Raw genomic sequence first — 13,886 nt, 5'->3', positions numbered from 1 at the left:
AAACCTTTTACGTCACTGTGAATAAGAAATGGTGGCGACTTCCAGTAAATGGTAGTAATATTTGGCATAATTTGTGTAAAGGAAACCAAAATCGAAAATATGAATGACACGACGAGTGTTGATAAACGAAAAACAAATATATGAAAAAATAATTTCGGGCAATATAATCTTGTAGGCAAAAGTGTGTGTTATGTTACATCGCAATCAAGTTTTGTTACTTGGATATTTGGGCTGTGATTAACAAAATGACATTTATCTCTTACGCAGTGGATTGTGTGTATATCGGGTGCATGCAGTCAGTTTTAGATTGACAGAAATAGCGGAGAATTCGAAAGAATTGTATCGAAACGTTATGAAATGGATCTTCGACGTCCGCAGCAGCTACTTTGTAAAGCAACTGTCACTGTCAATGAAACTCTGCAAGAGCCGTGTAATTTGAGATGTTATTTTATTTTATTTTGAAGGCGACCAGTTTCGGCATTCCAGTACGCCCCATACGCATCTCTCCAAATAAACGATATGTCATATAGTGCCATATATCCCTGGATGTCGTGAATTCAATCGTTTCACTAGCGATTCATTCGAAGATGTTATCAAGCGTTCGAATGAAGCACTAGTGAAACGAGAGATTTATGGCACTATATGACATATCGTTTATTTGGAGAGACCTGTATGGGACCTGAAGATGGCGTAGTGGAATCCCGAAACTGATAGCCTTCAAAATAAAATAAATAAAATAACATCTCACTTACTCAGCTGTTGCAGAGTTTCACTGACATTAACAATTACTCCACCAGCCATGTCCCCTGTCCATGAGGGATCAACAGGGATTGAACCCTTTGAAGCGGTTAGAGCACAGAATCGCAGCAGATACACACACATAAAAAAAAGTTTTGCATCACCCCAATTCCCAGAACTCCTGAAGATAGACGTCGACTGTGGACGTTGTATTACAGACTGCTTAGCTGGGTGGTAACGTCCTTGTCTCCCGTGCACTGAGCCCGGGCTCAATTCCCGGCCGGGTAGAAGATATTCTCCGCTCGTGGACTGGGTGCTGTATTGTGCTCATCATCATTCCATCATCGGCCAAAAGTCGCCCAGTGTGGCGCCGAATGAAATAAGACATGCACTTGGCGGCCGAACCCGAATGGGACATCAGGTCCAACAATGCCACACAATCATTTCATTTTCATCACAGACACAGTTCCTTTGACTGTTCAGAGATGACAGAGGGGGTCCGACAGCCGATCAGTTCCTGTCATTCCACCAGGTAGGAGGTACACGGCTCGTGTTGTCTGTAGTTCAACCATGCCTAGGCGCTCAATACCTCTGTTAGGTCGGGTCCGCATTATTACTTTGTGTCAGAAAGGGCTTGAAACGTCCCCTTTGAACAATTTATATAGGACTGTGCTTAACCTGACACACAATATTTTTAGCGCAACGCAATCTGACTATCAAAGATCCCTGCAAAAGAATGGCCCTGACTAACATTAAACTATACCTCTCACAAATCACTTACCTCACAAAAATCTTCGCTGCTCAAGCTACTGCAATACAGCGAGCGCCACTACTGCCAGCTAAATAAAAGATTCAAACTATGGAAGGCACTAACTACTGATAGGGATAGTTAGCAAATGAAAGATATTAATAGAGAACAAACAATGTATTTACCTTAATATCATCACAAGTCTTAATATATATATATCAGTTCATGACAAATTACAAATCTCCGCCATCTCTCTCCCCACATTCACCACTGCTGGCGGCTCACCTCCAACTGCGCAACGCTACGCGCTGTTCACAGCCAGCTGCCTAACACTACAATGGCGAGTATTACAACAATGCAAAGCAGACACAGACTGCCCACAGCACAGCCAGTGATTGTCATACAGAGGTGGCGTTACCAATAAAAAACCTAAACAGCCTACTTACATAGAGAAAACATAAACAGCCTACTTACATAGAGAAAACATAAACAGCCTACTTACATAGCCCCCATGCTCCCCACAAAAATTTTACAAATTTTTTTTGGGCAGTGGCCAATAATGATTTGATAAAATTTTTCATAATTACAATAACAAAGAAATCAAATGCACACACTTATTGATACAATGTTGGTCAAAAGCTAAAATTTTCTCACAGTCCATAAAGACAGTCCACATTGTTCATCACAGTAAAATAGTGTTTTTCTCAAAGTCTGAGCAGTAGAAGAAAATGCACACGGAAGTAGTGGATTTCCATGCAGTCTTGAAGAAGTAGTGTTGTCCTTCCAACGGAAAGTCAGTGCTGACTCTCGACATGCTGACAGGTAATGAGCCACAACAGAGCAAACCCACTGCAGAGTCAGTCGAAGTTTTGATGAATATTGGTAGGTAGGTCATCACAGAGCAGACCCACTGTAGTCCTGGTAGAGATTACGGTATTGGTGGGCCACCAGAGGTGCAGACCCACTGCAGTCCTTGTAGAAATAATGGTATTGATGGATCATCAAAGATGTAGACCCACTGTAGTCCTTGAAGAGATGGCCACCAGCCATCTGTTGCGATCTGTTGCGACTGTGCAGGTGCACAATCACCATCGAAGAGTCTTGCGGATAATATAGCAAGTCCATAACCACCACTTGTGCATTCATAAAGTTTTTGGAATTGTCCTTAGAACCAGCAATGCTGTTATCCAGTCCCTTGCTGAATTAGTAACACACGTGCAAACACTAACAGTCCCTACTTCTCACATATTGTCCATATACTATGACCAACAGAAACGTGTGCAGTGAAATGGAACTTACAAGTTAATAATATCATGAACTGGTGACAATTACAATTTTATAACATAAGAATACAATAACAAAGGTACAAAATACATCATTAAAGAACATAACAATACAGATAACATTTGTAGTACAGGCTTTACAAAAGAATAGAAATAGACATATACGTCAGTGTTACAGGAATTATGACATGAGTACATACATAAAAGATCACAATAACTTTTGAAACATCAACTTCACACATTAGCATTAACACAAAACAGAGTAAATAATGTCTAAACATCTTTACAAAGTAAATAACATATTATTAATGCCAATTATATTTGATGATAACAGTATTCCTCATCATAGTGAATGTAGCTTAATATTAAAAGAGGGAAAAATTCTATGAAACTACACAGAGACAGGAAGAAAACAACTACACAAGGGTACACAAACACATAGTGGGATAACACCAATAGGAAAGGACAGGGTTCGTTTTCAGTGTAACATTTGGTACTGCAGTCCAACCCAAAACTTCATTCTATAGATCTTTCGTCTTATTTCAACCTTTGCTTCCACCAAAAAAATCTTATCCAAGCATGCTTTCTGTATTCTGTTCATATTTCTTTCAAAATAATTATTTCTGATTGTACAATACTCATTTGGGCCCAAATCCTTTTTATATAACTTCGCAATGCATTCTTTACCTATTCTCCATAGTCAGTTTCTCATATAGTCTACCCCCTCTTAAGCTAACTTAAATCTACTGAGCTCAGATGCTAAACTAAGGGACGAGGCAATGCAGCAGCACAAAACAATTAACACATACATCAATGACAAAAATACAAATGCCAAAGCAATTGCAATATTACAACTCATATAGGGCACTGTGCAGCAAAAAAAAAATAAATCTGGCTTAGCAGAGTAACACAAATTAAAGTTCAGTAGCACTATGCCTGGCAAACAGCAGCTTATATCGAAACATGACATAGCTCAAGTAGAAAAAATAGTACACTAAAGATAACAATGCAGATAAGGCAAATGTATAATCACATCTTAATGTCTAAGTAATTAAAGTGGTGCACCACAAGAAGTTATTCTACCAAAAAGTTACCAATTACTTGAAAAGAAAATTATGAAAGCAGTTACTAGTTCCTTCTTATTGTTCTTTCCTTTCCAAGTGCTCCTTTTTTAAAGAATGTGGATCATAAAATAATTATTTAATAGATCTGTTGACAGAAAGTGTTCACATTAGCAAATGCATTTTATTTTATAAAAGCAATGCTGCAACACAGCTGAAAAACAGATGTCAAATGAAATAAGCAACTATGAAAAGCAAAGCATAGAAATATCATTCAGTAGTCATGTGACATTTCGTAAGTTAGTAGAAATTCTCTCAACTCTCATAGAAAGACGCTTGTCATAATCAGGTGTGCAGATGTAAAAATATTTCTTGTCATTTTATTAGGCATTTCAGTAAATATCGTAAATTAAGAGCTAGTGTAATCATATGTTTTCAAGTTCGACCGTGTCGTTTTTGCGATGCTTTCTCTAAAGGAATGACAATGGCCAGGATAATGGCCTTCCCTTTCTTTTTTTTTTTCTTCCTGTGCTCTGAAAGGCACGCGCTAATGACTTTTTCTCCAGACGTCTGACACAGCTGGGTGCCCGCGACGCATTACGTGCAGGTGGTCACTTAACTTTCGTACGGAAATATTTACGACAGCAATTTTCGCTAAAGTGACAGTCTCACATAGAAATACTTCACAGGTCAAGAATTAGCGTTGCAAATCTGTAGAAACAAAATCCTATGAATATAACAGTGTCCAAAAAATGTTCAGTGGCATTGTGATACATTCACACATGATTCACACATGTCATAACTCTTAAAGTACGATTCTTGGTTTCCAACATCCTTTTTCACAAGTCAAGAGTCCCTACCCACTATTCATTACTCCTTACCTCATTATACATATACATATTCGTCGACACTTCTTCAATATTTCATCGTGAGAAATACGTAGCATAATAAACATTCCTCAACAACATAATACACATCGTCGTCGTAATAATAACATCATAACACTTCAGTCAAATCTCAAAATCGTCGTAACTTCCTCCAATAATTTCTAAGCCTAAAATAATTCTCTGCTCATGTCAAAAGTGTCAGCTGCCTCAAACGTACTTTAAAAATCATGATCTCATACCAAATACATCATTCAAAGCTCTCATAGTATCACAATGATTCCGAAAAAATATGAACAGTTTACAAAGTACAGACAAAATACAATTTCGTAAGTGTGAAGTTATCCAACGGTGTAATTACGTAAACATGTGTCACTGATGTAGTAAAAATAAATGTTTGTCTCTCTCAGTTAAATGATCAGATAGCTGTGTAAATTGTGTGTTAGAGAAATATGGTACCGATGTGTAAAGTTGTATAAGCACATACCATATTAGCTAGGGTTCCTTGTGGTTGCCACACACATGGTACACAAAGTAAGCATGTACCCCCCTGAGGATTAATGTAATTATACCCTCAGGTGTTACAGATTACACCAATGGAATGAAATATATCACGGAAAACTTTCTTTGTAATTCAAAAATCTTTAAAAATAAATGTTTTAAGTATAAAATTGATCACTCAAATACGTGTACTGTAGCGCTAAATGTGCAACTTGTTGTAAGATAATCTCTGGGAAGTGTCGTAGTTATTGTCCTCCGAAAGCTAAGTTCTGCAGAAGTCAATGTACTTACCTCATGATACACAAAAGTGAAATGCTTTGCGTATAGATAACTTAGTTATTACGCTTATTGCCGTAATGAGGAAAGTACTGTGCTGTAACGTATTGTTGTCCTACGTAAAAGGCTGTCTCCTTGTAGCAATAGCACAAAAGTTACTACTAAAACATGTCTTACTTTATAGAAGAATTCAGAAAAAACTGTGCAGATATAAGACAGATACACCGCAAAAGCAACATTGTAAATTGTCATGCATTAGCTGCGTCGTGATAAAATCGTGTAGCTGTCACATAAACTAACCACTGTGTCATCTGGCATTTCACAGAAAGCACCTCAAATCCAGAATCCACTCTCAAGCAAACCAAAATGTTGCATGAAAATTTCATTAGCAGTGCTGGTATATGTTCTAAGTATGTAAGCCTAATATTCGTTACGTAATCGTGCAACTAACGAGGAGGAATGTATAAATAACAACACTGTGTCGTCTGTTCGCAATAACAATGCATTAGCAATTACTTGTCTAAGTTACCTATGTTCTTGACTGGATGGTTAGTTAGCTTTTAAACATAGTTGCATGTTAACAGTTTCTCAGTGTGACAAATTGTACAAGTAGCGTGAAGTGAAAATTGCAAAGACTAAATTAAAAAGTAGATTATCTTTCAATAAACGGTTTTACATGTGAAATGTGGTGTAGCCCTTTACTCTTCCTAGCACGCAGAGTTTCAACTTTAACGCAATTATCATGTGGTATACGTCGGTAAAGAATACTGGAATTTTGCTCAAGGTTAGCGTCAATGTTATTTTTCCCTGAGCCAGCGGGCGCACGCGGCTGCCTGCGGTGTGAGTCATTGTCTGTTTCTTTGTTGGCGCGCGCCGTTACTGGGATTAGGAGGCCTAACTTCCACAAATTCGCCTTGCCCAGAGGGCCCAGCTCTGTTTAAAGCTCGCCAGTTCTGATGGAATTCAGGTCTGTCGTTATGTCGGTAGTTGACATAGTTTCTTTCTTGTCAGTCACATGGTGGAGAATTTCTCCCTGAATCGAAACTGCGCGCTGGACCGTTGCGTCTAAAGTTATTCTGTCTCTCCTGATAATATTTATTTTGGTTCCCATATTGTCTGTTTCTCTGATTGTCTCTGTGATAGTCATTACCACGGAGAGGTGATCTTTCCCTGTAGTTATTACTACTCTGCCAACGGTTGTCATACGGGTGTTGTCTATTTTGGTCACGATTTGTGTTGTGAGAATAGCCTTGTCGTGTCCAGTTATTACTTCTTTCATCGCGGATTTGCGACGGATGTGACCTGTAATTGTTGTGTTCCCGGTTTCGCGTTCCGCGATTGTCAGTGTCAATTTCTAATTCTTGTAACAGTCCCTGAAATGCTTCAATGTCATCTTTGCAGCGTCCTGCTAAAATAATATGTCGTAAATGTTCAGGCAATTTGAGTAAGCAAATACGGATGAGTTCTGAGGGGCTGTATGGGTTTGATAGATATTGATTCTTATGCAACATGTCTTCAAAATATTTGACAAGACTGGAAAATTCAGATTGTTCAAAGTGTTTCATCATCATGATGCTATGTTTTACACGGTCTTGTGTAGCTTGAGACCAATACGCTGAGAGGAAGGCATGATAAAAATCTCCTTCACTGTGACAATCGTGAATGACCGATCGCATTCTTACACCTGGTTCATTCTCTAAGTAGCCACACATAAATTCTAACCTATGCTCCAATGACCAGTTGGGAGGGAAACAATGAGAGAATTGATGGAGCCACGCTTGTGGATGAATGTCGTTGGCAGAATTCTTAAACGTTTTGAATTTACGTGTAGTAATGAACAGCTTATAGTCAAAATCATCATGTCGGCGAGTCGCATATCGGTCATTGTTAGGTCGTGTCGGCCGTTCCATCTCAAAATTCGGTGCACATTGCCAATTTCTTTCATAACTTCCGAAATGCCCTGTGTTATTATTTTGTGTCTGTTCCGTATTTGTATGTCCCTCTTCCCGTATTGGGGCGCGAGTGTCCTCAGAAATACGTAATTCTTGTACTACTTGTGCCAACTGATCTTGCACTTCCCGGATTTCTCTTTTGTACTGTGTATTGATTTGATTTTGATTTTGTTTGAATTTTCTAATTTGTTCATACTCTTCAGTGTCCATGAAAGCTACTGGTGTTGTGTCATTCAGATCATCATCTACCTTTGTAGATAAGTTAGTGAACTGATCTGAAAGTTCGGCTACTTTATCCGATAGTGAAATCATTTCCTCTCTATGTTTTTCTGAACCAAGTTTCAGTGTGTCCATTTGTGTTGCAATCGTGTCTACTGTGACCTTTAAGTTTTCCTGAGTTTTTGCAAGTTGCATAACCGTATCGGTAGATGCAACTGAGTCAAATTTTGCTTGCAAGGTCTCATGATTTTCATGAACAATAGTTTGCAGTTCTTTTATAGCTGCTTCGTGATTCTGTAGTGCATTTTCATGACGCGAAAAAATAGGTTGGAAATGCTCACAAATTTGTGTTTTTACGTCATTACAGACTTTTTGACATTTCGATTCAATGTGATGTAACTCAGCAGTTAAATCCTCACGTGTTCGTTCAAGAGTTTGCTCCAATGAGTCTAACTTTTTAAGATTTTGTTCCATTGTGTCTAACTTTTGAAGCTTTTGCTGTGTTTGTCTCTGATTTTGTTCCATTGTGTCTAACTTTTTGAGATTTTGTTCCACTGTGTCTAACTTTTTAAGATTTTGTCCCATTTGTCTCTGATTTTGTTCCATTTGTTGCATTAATTGCAATAATAATGTATTAGTGTCTGGAATCTGTTTCTCTACGCTTTTCGGCAGTGCATTTGCACCGGCAACATTCACATTTTGACAAGCAGAAAATGCGTCTTGACTTATTTGAGAAAACGGTGATAACCCAAAACCTGAATCTACAGTATTTGCGAAATTGTGTCCTGTCATTTCGGATTCCTGAGACGAGCTGTTGCCGACCGATCGATCGATAATGCTTCCCTCTTCACTAATTGTTTCACTGTCCGTGCCATTGTTTGCCGCCCGCTCCATTTCCCTATGCACGATTACCAAATTACTACTTTGAACATCAGTTAATTCATTACTCTGCGGCGCTAACACACTGCCTTCGTCTTCACTGTCATTTCTCAGTTTACTTTGGAGCCTAGTATTACGTTTTTCACACGCCATTATTGTCACAGTATTTCACACGACAACACAGAAAAACACAATTTGAAGAGCAAAATAAAATAACGTAGCAATGGAAATAATGTCTAGTTAATTGCAGCTGCGAAATACTTGGTGCAAATCTACATGCATGCCACAACTGTTTTACTCTACAACAATGAAAAACTACAACTACAAAGGAGATTCTCTCTACAATTACGCGCTAGCAATAAACAAAAGCTACACTAAATACACAAACTACAAGAAAAAATCAGAAGATTCCAGTGAGGTATCCTCGGCTAAGGGTCGACATATGAAACGTCCCCTTTGAACAATTTATATATGGCTGTGCTTAACCTGACACACAATATTTTTAGCGCAACGCAATCTGACTATCAAAGATCCCTGCAAAAGAATGGCCCTGACTAACATTAAACTATACCTCTCACAAATCACTTACCTCACAAAAATCTTCGCTGCTCAAGCTACTGCAATACAGCGAGCGCCACTACTGCCAGCTAAATAAAAGATTCAAACTATGGAAGGCACTAACTACTGATAGGGATAGTTAGCAAATGAAAGATATTAATAGAGAACAAACAATGTATTTACCTTAATATCATCACAAGTCTTAATATATATATCAGTTCATGACAAATTACAAATCTCCGCCATCTCTCTCCCCACATTCACCACTGCTGGCGGCTCACCTCCAACTGCGCAACGCTACGCGCTGTTCACAGCCAGCTGCCTAACACTACAATGGCGAGTATTACAACAATGCAAAGCAGACACAGACTGCCCACAGCACAGCCAGTGATTGTCATACAGAGGTGGCGTTACCAATAAAAAACCTAAACAGCCTACTTACATAGAGAAAACATAAACAGCCTACTTACATAGAGAAAACATAAACAGCCTACTTACAGGCTCTCAGCAAGGAAAGTGTCCAGGCGTCTCGGAGTGAACGAATGCGATGTTGTTCGGACATGGAGGAGATACAGAGAGAGAGGAACTGTCAATGACATGCCTCGCTCAGGCTGCCCAAGGGCTACTACTGCAGTGGATGACCGCTATCTACGGATTATGGCTGGGAGGAACAATGACAGCAAAGCCACCATGTTGAATAATGCTTTTCGTGCAGCCGCAGGATACGTGTTACGACTCAAACTGTGCGCAATAGGCTGCATGATGCGCAACTTCACTCCCGACGTCCATGGCGAGGTCCATCTTTGCAACGTCGACACCATGCAGCGCAGTACAGATGGGCTCAACAACATGCCGAATGGATCGCTAAGGACTGGCATCACGTTCTCTTCACCGATGAGTGTTCCACATGCCTTCAACCAGACAATCGTCGGAGACGTGTTTCGGCAACCCGGTCAGGCTAAACGCCTTAGACGCACCGTCCAGCGAGTGCAGGTGGAGGTTCCCTGCTGTTTTGGGGTGGCATTATGTTGGGCCGACGTACGCCGCTGGTGGTTATTGAAAGATTGAAGGCCCCTTAACAACTGTACGATACGTGAATTCCAGCCTCCGACCGATTGTGCAACCATATTGGCGAGGCATTCGTCTTCATGGACGACAATTCGCGCCCCCATCGTGCAAATCTTGTGAATGACTTCCTTCAGGATAACGACATCGCTCGACTAGAGTGGCCAGCATGTTTCCAGACATGAACCTACCGAACATGCCTGGGATAGATTGAAAAGGTCTGTTTATGGACGACGTGGCCCACCAACCACTCTGAGGGATATACGCCGAATCGCCGTTGAGGAGTGGGACAATCTGGACCAACATTGCCTTAATGAACTTTAGGATATTATGCCACGACAAATACAGGCTTCCATCAATGCAAGAGGATGTGTTACTGGGTATTAGAGGTACCGGTGTGTACAGCAGTGGACCACCACCTCTGAAGGTCTCGCTGTATCTACATCTACATCTACATGGATACTCTCCAAATCACATTTAAGTGCCTGGCACATGGTTCATCGAACCACCTTCACAATTCTCTATTATTCCAGTCTCGTATAGCCTGCGGAAAGAATGAACATCTGTATCTTTCCGTACGAGCTCTGATTTCCCTTATTTTATCGTGGTGATCGTTCCGCCCTATGTAGGTCGGTGTCAACAAAATACTGACTTTCCGTCAATTACTACGAACTGTGACCTCTCTGACAGGAAGTCGCAAAACTAGTCCATAACTAAGACGATATTCCATAAGCACGCAATTTTACTACGAGGCGCTTGTGTGGTACAGTGTCAAAAGCCTTCCAGAAATCCAGGAATACGGAATCGATCTGAAATCCCTTGTCAATAGCACTCAGCACTTCATGTGAATAAAGAGCTAGTTGTGTTTCACAGGAACGATGTTTTCTAAACCCATGTTGACTGTGTGTCAATAGACCGTTTACTTCGAGGTAATTCATAATGTTCGAACACAATATATGTTCTAAAATCCTGCTGCATATCGACGTTAACGATATGGGCCTGTAATTTAGTGGATTACTCCTACTACCTTTCTTGAATATTGGTGTGACCTGTGCAACTTCCCGTCTCTGGGTACGGATCTTTCGTCGAGCGAACGGTTGTATATGATTGTTAAGTATGGGGCTAATGCATCAGCATACTCCGAAAGGAACCTAATTGGTATACAGTCTGGACCAGAAGACTTGCTTTTATTAAGTGATCTGAGTTGCTTCACTACTCCGAGTATATTTACTTCTACGTTACTCATGTTGGCAGCTGTTCTCGATTCGAATTCTGGAATATTTACTTCGTCTTCTTTTGTGAAGGCATTTCGGAAGGCCGTGTTTAGTAAATCTGCTTTGGCAGCACTGTCTTCGATAGTATCTCCATTGTTATCGCTCAAAGAAGGCATTGATTGTTTCTTGCCGCTAACATTCTTCACATACGACCAGAATTTCTTTGGATTTTCTGCCAGGTTTCGAGACAAAGTTTCGTTGTGGAAACTGTTATAGGCGTCTCGCATTTAACTCCGCGCTAAGTTTCGAGCTTCTGTAAAGGATCGCCAATCTTGGGGATTTTGCGTCTGTTTAAATTTGGCATGTTTGTTTCGTTGTTTCTGCAACAGTGTTTTAACTCGTTTTGTGTACCAAGGAGGATCAGCTCCGTCATTTGTTAGTTTATTTGGTATAAACCTCTCAGTTGCTTCCGATAGTATTTCTTTGAATTTAAGCCACATCTGGTCTACACTTATATTATTAATTTAGAATGAGTGGAGATTGTCTCTCAGGAAGGTGTCAAGTGAATTTTTATCAGCTTTTTTGAATAGATATATTTTTGTTTTTTTTTTCGAGGATTTGGGGATTACAATATTCAATCTCGCTACGACAACCCTGTGTTCACTAATCCCTATATCGATTTTGATGCTCATTATTAACTCAGGATTATTTGTTGCTAAGAGGTCAAATGTGTTTTCACAACCGTTTACTATTCACGTGGGCTCATGAACTAACTGCTCGAAACAATTTTCAGAGAAGTCGTTTAGCACAATTTCGAATGATATTTTATACGTACCTCCGGAATTAAACATGTATTTTCGCCTACATATCGAGGGTAAATTAAAGTCACCACCAACTCTTATTGTATGAGTCGGGTACTGTTTGAAATCAAACTCAAGTTTTCTTTGAACCTTTCAGCAACTGTATCATCTGAACTGGGAGGTCGGTAAAAAGATCCAATTATTATTTTATTCCGGTTGCCTACAATGACCTCTGCCCATACTAACTCACAGGAAATATCTACTTCAATTTTGCGACAAGTTAAACTACTTCTAACAGCAACAAACACGCCACCACCAACCGTGTTTAGCCTATCTTTTCGGAACACCAATAAGTTCATCGCAAAAATTTCGACTGAGCTTATACCCGGCTTTAGCCAGCTTTCGTTGCCTATAACGATTTGAGCATCAGTGCTTTCTATTAGCGCTTGGAGCTCTGGTGGTGCAAAGTCCAATGTGGGGTTTTCATGAGCAATAAAAAGGGCGGGATTGATGTTTATGTTGATCTATTCTATTCCAGTTTTCTGAACAGGTCCTAGAACTCTCGGACCCGAGGTGATGCAAAACTTTTCTTGACATGTGTAGTTTACACAGGCAGACGGCGCGCTTGCTCTTACGTCAACGTGGATCCCTAGTGGCAGCACGCGAATCCCACCCAAAGTAATTATGATACCAAATCGATCAGGCGTCGACTCCACCATACAGGAATACCGCGAATAAAGTGCACGACTTGTGAGAAAAATACGGTAGTTTTCCTAGACGACACGCGGATGAAGTAGGACAGGAAGTAGATAACGTTGCCATCTGAGGCTTTCCCGGCGTACATGATGCTTCAAAGGTTCTAGGAAATACTGCCGGACGCAATCGTCGAAGGTCCACGATATTTTGACTAACAACCTTTGCGCCATCGCCAGGTGACTATCAGTGCCAGCTGATGATGGCAGAACGGTTGTTCACCGAAATATCGTGGACCTTCGACGATTGCATCCGGTAGTACACCCAGGAATGTTGGAAGCGTAGGTAGTGTTCTATCTACCCTCCGGCATGCACTTTAGAGTAGCTTGAGGATTATGTATGGAGACGTAGAAGAAATACAATCCTGGAAATTGAAATAAGAACACCGTGAATTCATTGTCCCAGGAAGGGGAAACTTTATTGACACATTCCTGGGGTCAGATACATCACATGATCACACTGACAGAACCACAGGCACATAGACACAGGCAACAGAGCATGCACAATGTCGGCACTAGTACAGTGTATATCCACCTTTCGCAGCAATGCAGGCTGCTATTCTCCCATGGAGACGATCGTAGAGATGCTGGATGTAGTCCTGTGGAACGGCTTGCCTTGCCATTTCCACCTGGCGCCTCAGTTGGACCAGCGTTCGTGCTGGACGTGCAGACCGCGTGAGACGACGCTTCATCCAGTCCCAAACATGCTCAATGGGGGACAGATCCGGAGATCTTTCTGGCCAGGGTAGTTGACTTACACCTTCTAGAGCACGTTGGGTGGCACGGGATACATGCGGACGTACATTGTCCTGTTGGAACAGCAAGTTCCCTTGCCGGTCTAGGAATGGTAGAACGATGGGTTCGATGACGGTTTGGATGTACCGTGCACTATTCAGTGTCCCCTCGACGATCACCAGTGGTGTACGGCCAGTGTAGGAGATCGCTCCCCACACCAT

The 13,886-nt window shown here is 40.7% G+C and overlaps 1 protein-coding gene across 1 annotated transcript in view; it reads left to right on the top strand.

The window, feature by feature from the left end:
• Positions 1 to 13,886, top strand: part of LOC124789313 (chitooligosaccharidolytic beta-N-acetylglucosaminidase-like) — a 325,333-nt gene that overhangs the window by 150,967 nt on the left and 160,480 nt on the right. The gene's annotated exons all lie outside the window — the stretch shown is intronic.

This window comes from Schistocerca piceifrons, chromosome 3, assembly GCF_021461385.2.
Source record: "Schistocerca piceifrons isolate TAMUIC-IGC-003096 chromosome 3, iqSchPice1.1, whole genome shotgun sequence".
In the NCBI taxonomy this organism is placed as follows: Eukaryota; Metazoa; Arthropoda; class Insecta; order Orthoptera; family Acrididae; genus Schistocerca; species Schistocerca piceifrons.
This window is presented reverse-complemented; position numbering and strand designations above follow the sequence as displayed.